Below are 7,101 nucleotides of genomic sequence, written 5' to 3'. Positions count from 1 at the left end.
AGTTCGTTGTCTGAGCAAGCTTGGACACCAGGTGGTACCAGGAATAAGGCTTCCTTCTATCTAGTTCTCTGTCTCCCAGGAGAGCCCTAATCACAGCAACTCTCACAGACGCAATTCGACTTCCGTTCTCTGTACAGCTTCTCTAGTCTAAGACGCCCACGGGGGAGGGAGGGCAGAACTGGCACGTGTGGAGTGCCAGGGTATCTGCTCAACCAGCCAATAGGAGAGTAGTTTACTCAAGGAAAGCTACTGACCTATGACAGACAGGGAGGATGAACTTTACATGCTTGCCCCATCACGTAGCGCTGAAACCCAGTACTCAATCTAAAATGGCCTCCACCCATACACTTTTATAGGTTCGGGTTTTTATTGTTGTTGTCATTGTTTCGTTGGTAAGATTTTTTTTTTTTTCTTTCTGTGATTTTTGAGACAGGACTTCATTCTAACCTAAGTTGCCTCAAACTCATGACAATCTCCTGTCTCCGTTTCCTGAGTACTGGGATTATAGGCATGCATTATATCACATCCTACTGGACCGTTTCTACTAGAGGAAAAACACAGGAAACAGACATCACTATGTGTTTACAGCAAGAGATTATTGCTTTAAAATCTTAAAAAACAAGCCATGGTTTCCTGACTAGAACTCCAGAAGCTCTGGAAACAACAGCAAGAATGAGGAAATCAGTAGATGACTGGGTTAACAAAAGCTAGTGTGTGCCTCTCTCCTGCAGCCAAGCAATGTGCTGAAAGGGTGGGCCCAGCTTCTGCAGTCAGGAACAAGTAGGAGGTCAAAAAGGTGAAGAATAGGCTTTTAGAGACTTAAAAAAAAGTAACAAAAAAAAGAACAACAAGAACAAAAAAACCCTCTAAGAACTGGCATTGGACAGGACATGCAGCTCAAAAAAAGATCTTATCTGCTTTGTCAGACGGCCCTGCTACAACCAGCTAGAATGGCAAAAGGCTCTGTTCCATAAGTGGCCAAAAAAAGAAAAAGAAAAAAAAACAACAACCCATGCCTCTTGTGAATAACCAGACCACCAAATGGCAACCCAGCAGCTCAAGCTCACCCACAAGTACATGTCAGCTCACAAATGACCACCATACGGCTGATGGGCTTCCTGTCTTGCTTCTGTTACAAGATGGGGCTATCCTGTTGCATCAACAAGGAAACACCAGGACAGAGAAGCTGGTCTACAGGAGGACACGGACCAGCACTCTCTTAACACAGGTTAAATTCGTCTTTACAAAGGTGTTCTGGTTAATCTGGTAGAAGTTCTGAGAATGGATGACAAGTAATGCAGGGAGATTTGCCATCCTGGGTCCCAAATCTGTGGCTCACAGTGCTAAGATGCAGAAGACTGAGGCTAAGGAACTTACTGCTAAACAGACCTAAATGTACATCGATGATTTTGTTGTGTGTGTATGTGTAGTGTGGGTGTGTTCAAGACAAGGTTTCTCTGTGTAGTCCTGGCTGGCCTGGAACTCGAACTGTAGACTAGGATGGCCTTGAACTCAGAGATCTAACTGCCTTTGCCTCCTGAATACTGGGACTGAAGTCCTGCATCATCACTGCCTGGCCTGAATTTCCTGTACATAAGTATAATTTAAAAAAAAATCATTCCAAAAATGATGTGTGTCTAACAATGGAATATTAGCCATAAAAATTAATAAAACATGAGGCAGTGGTGGTGCACACCTTTAATCCCAGCACTTGGGAGGCAGAGGCAGGCAGATCTCTGAGTTAAAGGCCAGTCTGGTTTACAGAGTGAGTTCCAGGACAGCCAGGACTACATAGAGAAACCCTATCACAAGAAACAAAACAAAACAAAAAAGTAAAAAATAAAAAAGGAGGAGGAAGAAGAATAAAATCTGAACTACAGTGAAGTGCTACATCATATCTACTTAAATGTTCAATTTTTTAAAAAGACAAGCATTAGCAAGTGTTGGAAAGGGTATAAAACATTGTCAAATGGCAAAGCAGCTAAAACACCCTCTCCCCTAGGCTGGGCTGTTCCTCAGAAAGCTAAAAGCATAATGACCGCATGCCCCGTGATTTCACTGCTAGACATATTTCCAAGAGAATGAGACTAGATGACCATGTATTCATACATTTACAAACAAACTGAACTTTGAACATTTTGTTCTACGTGAAAGAAGTCAGTCACAAATACCAAATACTAAATCAGGCATGATGGATCATTCCTGTTGTCCCAGTACTCAAGAGGTGGAGACAGAAAGATTGCTGATAAAAGATTGCTGAGCGCCTCAGGCTAGCCTGCAATATATGACGTAGTGCACAGAGAGGGAGGGAGAGACAGAGACAGATGTTTTTCTTCTTTTCTTTCTTAGTAACTTACTTGCTTACTTTTTTCTTCTTTCCTTTCTTCCTTCCTTTCTTTCTTTCTTTCTTTCTTTCTTTCTTTCTTTCTTTCTTTCTTTCTCTCTTTCTTTAGAGGATCTCACTTTGTAGGCTGGATATGGCAATCCTCCTTCATCACCCTCCCAGTACTGAGACAACAGAAGTAAGCTACCTCGTCCAGCTTCAGTTCTATGGTTTAAAAAGATGAACTTTGCACTATGAGAATCATATGGTGTCTTAGTCACTGTTCTATTACTGTTAAGAGACACCATGACCAAGACATCTTTTAGAAAAGGGATCACTTAATAGGGGCTGGCTTACAGTTTCAGAGGTTTAGTCCATTATTATGGCAGGGAGCATGGCAGCAGGCAGACATGGATTCCTGGAGAAGTTGTTGAGAGAGTGACCTCTCAAATGTGCATGCACATGAGCACAATCATAGAATTAAAAGTATCTAAGGAAACCTTAAAATAACAAAAATAAAACTGCTACTTTTCAGCATAAGGCCTATCTATATTGAGAGACGATTCAGTTCTTGTCAATCATTCTAGTACCAACTGCTCAGGAACCTCATGACAGTATGTTACACATGATGGGACACATTTCACTATATGATCTGAAGCATCCTTTCCAGTTTCAGAATTTGGTTGCTCCATGTTCAAGTTCTAAAGTCCGTTGTCACTATAAAGTTATATATAGGCTTTGGTAAGACATGTTTGTTTATAGGAAGTACACCATAAATCCACAAATAAGCAAACTGAACTGAGGCATGTAACTCTGCTGTTTTGAGTTTGGCTAGCACACACAAGAGCCTAGGCTCTATCACTGGTATTGAAGGGGAGAATCAATGGGTAAAAGGTGTTTGCCACCAAGCCTGGAGACCTGATTTTCATTCCTAAGCCCACACCATGGAAGGAGAGAAGCAGCTCCTCCAAATTGTCTTTTTACCTCCACATGTGTGTGACTATTCACATGAGCACATGTGTGTATATGTGCTTTCACACACATGTGCTCATATGGACATTCACAGAGAGAGAAAGAGAGAGAGAGAGAAACACACATACACACAAATACATGAATGAATGAATAATAATTCAAAGATAATCACGTTCCTGAGCTCTTAGCACTTACGCTTCCAGTTGCTGCCGGAAGTCCAGTGCCACAGGCTAGGGCTCATGCTGGCACATGGCCTAACAGTACTATAGCTGCCAGCATCACAGACAGCGTCACAGGGAGCTTTAGTGGGGTTCTGCTAGGAGTGGTCTTTTTGACAGCAAGGATATAAAGGTGATTAAGGCATCGGGAGCTTCTCAATCTTAAATTTACTCGTTTTTTAAAATTACATTTATTTATGTATGTATTTATGTATTTATGTATTTATGTATTTATTTATTTAATGTTCATGAACATATACATGTGTACAGAGAGTGCCTATGGAAGTCAGAGGATGATCTGACCTGTAAAGTTGATTTTCTCCTTCTATCATGAGGGTCCTGGGGATTGATGTCAGCTCTTTAGGTTTGGCAGTAAGGGTGCCAAAAATGTAAAATTTTTGGCATGTGGGCTATAAACAAAAGAATACTCTGAGAAAGGAAATGAAAGAAAATTCCAAATTCCTTCAACAGCCAAACCATCTAATCATTAGTTTCATTTTTATTTTTCAGACAGAGTGTATGCAGTGGACCTTGGCCTGGAATTCAGAGGTCTGCCTGCCTCCGGCTCCTGACTACTGAGATTAAAGGTGTGTTCCAACACGTCCTGTTGTACGATAGTTTTTAAAATAGAGCAGGTTTTAACAATATGTTCCCTTATGATTTCATTGTTAGTGTATTAAGAAAAGGCTTATAATAACAAAAATGCTTTAGAAATACAAATTAGTGTTTGTAGTGTCTGAGAAGGTGAAAATAAGATACGAGCAGCAAGGGGGCTGAATCACATGCAGGTTGAGGCCTTTGTCTTAAATTTTCGCTGCTTTGGTTTATTTGATTAGGCTGACTCTTGCAAGATGCACTATAAGGTATCATTTCACAAAACAAAGTATGATACCTCACAGTTATCATGGTTTTCATTATTGGTCTTTTCATCATACCCTAAAGAAATAAAAAAAAATTGTTTTTCGTATTTAGCGACAAAGCATGTGTGTTTGCTGTCGGTTGCTGCAGCCCTGGAGATACGGCTTACCTTTGCTTTCCCTTGAACCTGATGCCAGAGGGCAAACTGAATTTTACTAAACATCAACTCCCAAGTTGTTGGCCTTCTTTTGTTTGAACAGATTTTGTTTATGACAAGGTAGGAAAACTTGAGGACAGTGGGGTTAAAAAATTCATGAGAACACAGCAGGGCTGAGGATTTTTGGCTGTTTTCTTTGAAGTGGAACATTTTTTAAAATATTTGATATTTTGTTCTAGTTGAGGTGAGTTTTAAAAATAGGTTTACTTATTGTATCATACTTCTCCTTATATAATAACTACCAGTTATATCCATGTTTGTTTTTATTTTTTTTATTCATTTGACATCCTGATCACAGTCCCCTTCCCTCCTCTTGCCTATCCATCCCACCCTTACAAATCCCTTCCCCTAGCGCCTCCTCCCCTTCTCTGAGGAGAAGGGGGCCCCACTTGGGTACCACCACACCCTGGGACATCAAGTCCCAGTAGGACTAAGCACATCCTCTTCCACTGAGGCCCAGCCAGGCAGTCCAGGTTGGGGATCCAATGGCAGGCAACAGAGTCAGAGATAGTACCTACTCCATTTGTTAGGGGACCCACATGAAGACCAAGCTGCGTATCTGCTCTAAATATGTAAGGGGTCTTGTTTGTTTTCTAATGACTGAATATTATTCTGTGGTGTATGTGGCCCACATTTTGTTTATCAATTTGTCAGATAATAAACGTTTTTTGTTTTTTTGTTTTGTTTATTTGTTTTTTACTTCTTGGCTAATTGTTTCCATGTTGTGCTAACTAAATATTTTAAATTAATAAATTTTGAAGTGATCTTTTAACCTATTGTAACAATATCTGTCTTCTAATCTGTTTAGGACACTTAAATTTAAAAGAATGCTGGGCATGGTGGTGTATGTCTTTTATCCCAGCACTCAGGAGGCAGAGGTAATGTGGATTTTTCTGTGTGTGAGACCAGTGTAGTCTATATAGAGAATTACTTGGCAGCTAGGACCACATAGTGAGACCCCCATCTCAAGAACAAAATTAAAATGAATACTAATAGAATTTGAGTAAGACATGTTAGCATATTTTTGACTCTTAATTCTGTTTCTTTTTCTTTTCTTTTTGTTTTTTTTTTTGAAGCCAGAACCAGGTCTGTATTCGGTAGAGGGGAAGGGCAGAACTGCAGGTGCTAGCATAGGCTGCCAACTGCAGGGCCTCTGAGCACCCGAGGCCTGAAGTCCTTCATGTACTCTTGGTGCTTGTGTGTGCTTCCTGGTCTGGAACGTGGTCCTGCTGGGGCATGGCGACCACACTGACTAGACAGTGATGGAGGAGGCTGGCAGCCACCGGCCCAAGCTGGACTAAGCCTGTTGCATCCTTCTGGAGTTTCAGCCATTGTTGCCTCTGGACAACTCTCCCTGTGGCTGTGGGTGAGGTTCCCACTGCAATTAGAGATCTTCTCACGGTGGTGACTGGACTGAGGCTGGAGAAGGAGGCCAAAGGTCTGAGTCTTCATGATGCCCCAGTCCTTCCAACTGCTGGTCCTTCTAGTCCTGGAAGCCTGGCTCAGGGCCTTTCAGGTCTGGGCTGGAGCTTCTGCCCCAGCATTCGGGAGGCCTGCCTTGATCTGCAGGTGCTCCTAGGCCTCCTGTGGGGCATGCATTTGGCCTCTGCTCCTTCTGGCTCCTCTCCTTTCTCTGTGCAGGAGACTCCCCAGTGTGTTCTAGAGTCCTCTGGAGGTACTCTAGAGCGGATGTCAGCCTGGCGTATAGGTTCTGGGATCCAGAACCAACAGCAGTTGTGGGTGAGGCGCACAGCGACCTCCAGGCTTATTCTGTGGCCCACAGAGACTTAGAGGGGCTTGCTGCTATGGTCATGGCTCTTCAGGGCCATTCCCAGGACAGTTCCAGAGTTGTCTATCAAAGGAAATGTGTCCCCCCCAGCCTGCAGGAGCACAATCTTCTCCTTGTGCTCGGCATTGTTCTCCAGTCCATCCACCTGCAGCAGCTTCTTGGCCACCCCGATGCAGGACAGCTCTGTAAGGACGCCAAGGTGGCAGGCCACCCCGAAGCCGCGTTGGTGAAGCACCCTGTTTCCATCCATAAGAAGGACCTGGGGCATGAGGTCTGGTTCCTTCTCTTGCAGCTGCTGTACCAATTCCACCAGGAAAGGTACCTCTTGGAAAGCCAGGAAGCCTGACACATAGGGGGCCTTCAGGCCAACCATGCGGCTGTCCTCATACACCACACAATAAGTCCAGATTTCAAGAGACACGTGGAGATTTAAGAGGTGTTGATTTATTGACATGATGGCGGGTTTGGGTGGTGTCGAACTCTCCCCTCTGTTTATTTTTTCTGTTCCTATTTTCTTCCCATCTTATAGGTTGCATGAAAACTTTTAGAATTTCATTGTGATTTATCTGTACTATTATAGGATACATTTAATTAATACATTATAGAATGCAGTCAATTACACTATGCATATTATTGTCTCACACTCTGCTGACATTGACATTTTAAGTTATGACAAGTGGTATAGAATTCTTCCTTCCTTTAAGCCTGCTTAACTTTCTTTTAT

At 42.5% G+C, this 7,101-nt stretch overlaps 1 pseudogene; it reads right to left on the bottom strand.

Annotated features, from left to right (window-relative positions):
- Positions 1 to 5,984: 5,984 nt before the first annotated feature.
- Positions 5,985 to 6,765, bottom strand: LOC114616201 (annotated as a pseudogene).
- Positions 6,766 to 7,101: the final 336 nt, after the last annotated feature.

The sequence above is a fragment of the Grammomys surdaster genome, unplaced genomic scaffold (assembly GCF_004785775.1).
Source record: "Grammomys surdaster isolate TR1022 unplaced genomic scaffold, NIH_TR_1.0 309109, whole genome shotgun sequence".
NCBI lineage: Eukaryota > Metazoa > Chordata > Mammalia > Rodentia > Muridae > Grammomys > Grammomys surdaster.
The sequence above is the reverse complement of the archived record's forward strand: the minus strand, read 5'-3'. Positions and strand labels throughout refer to the sequence as shown.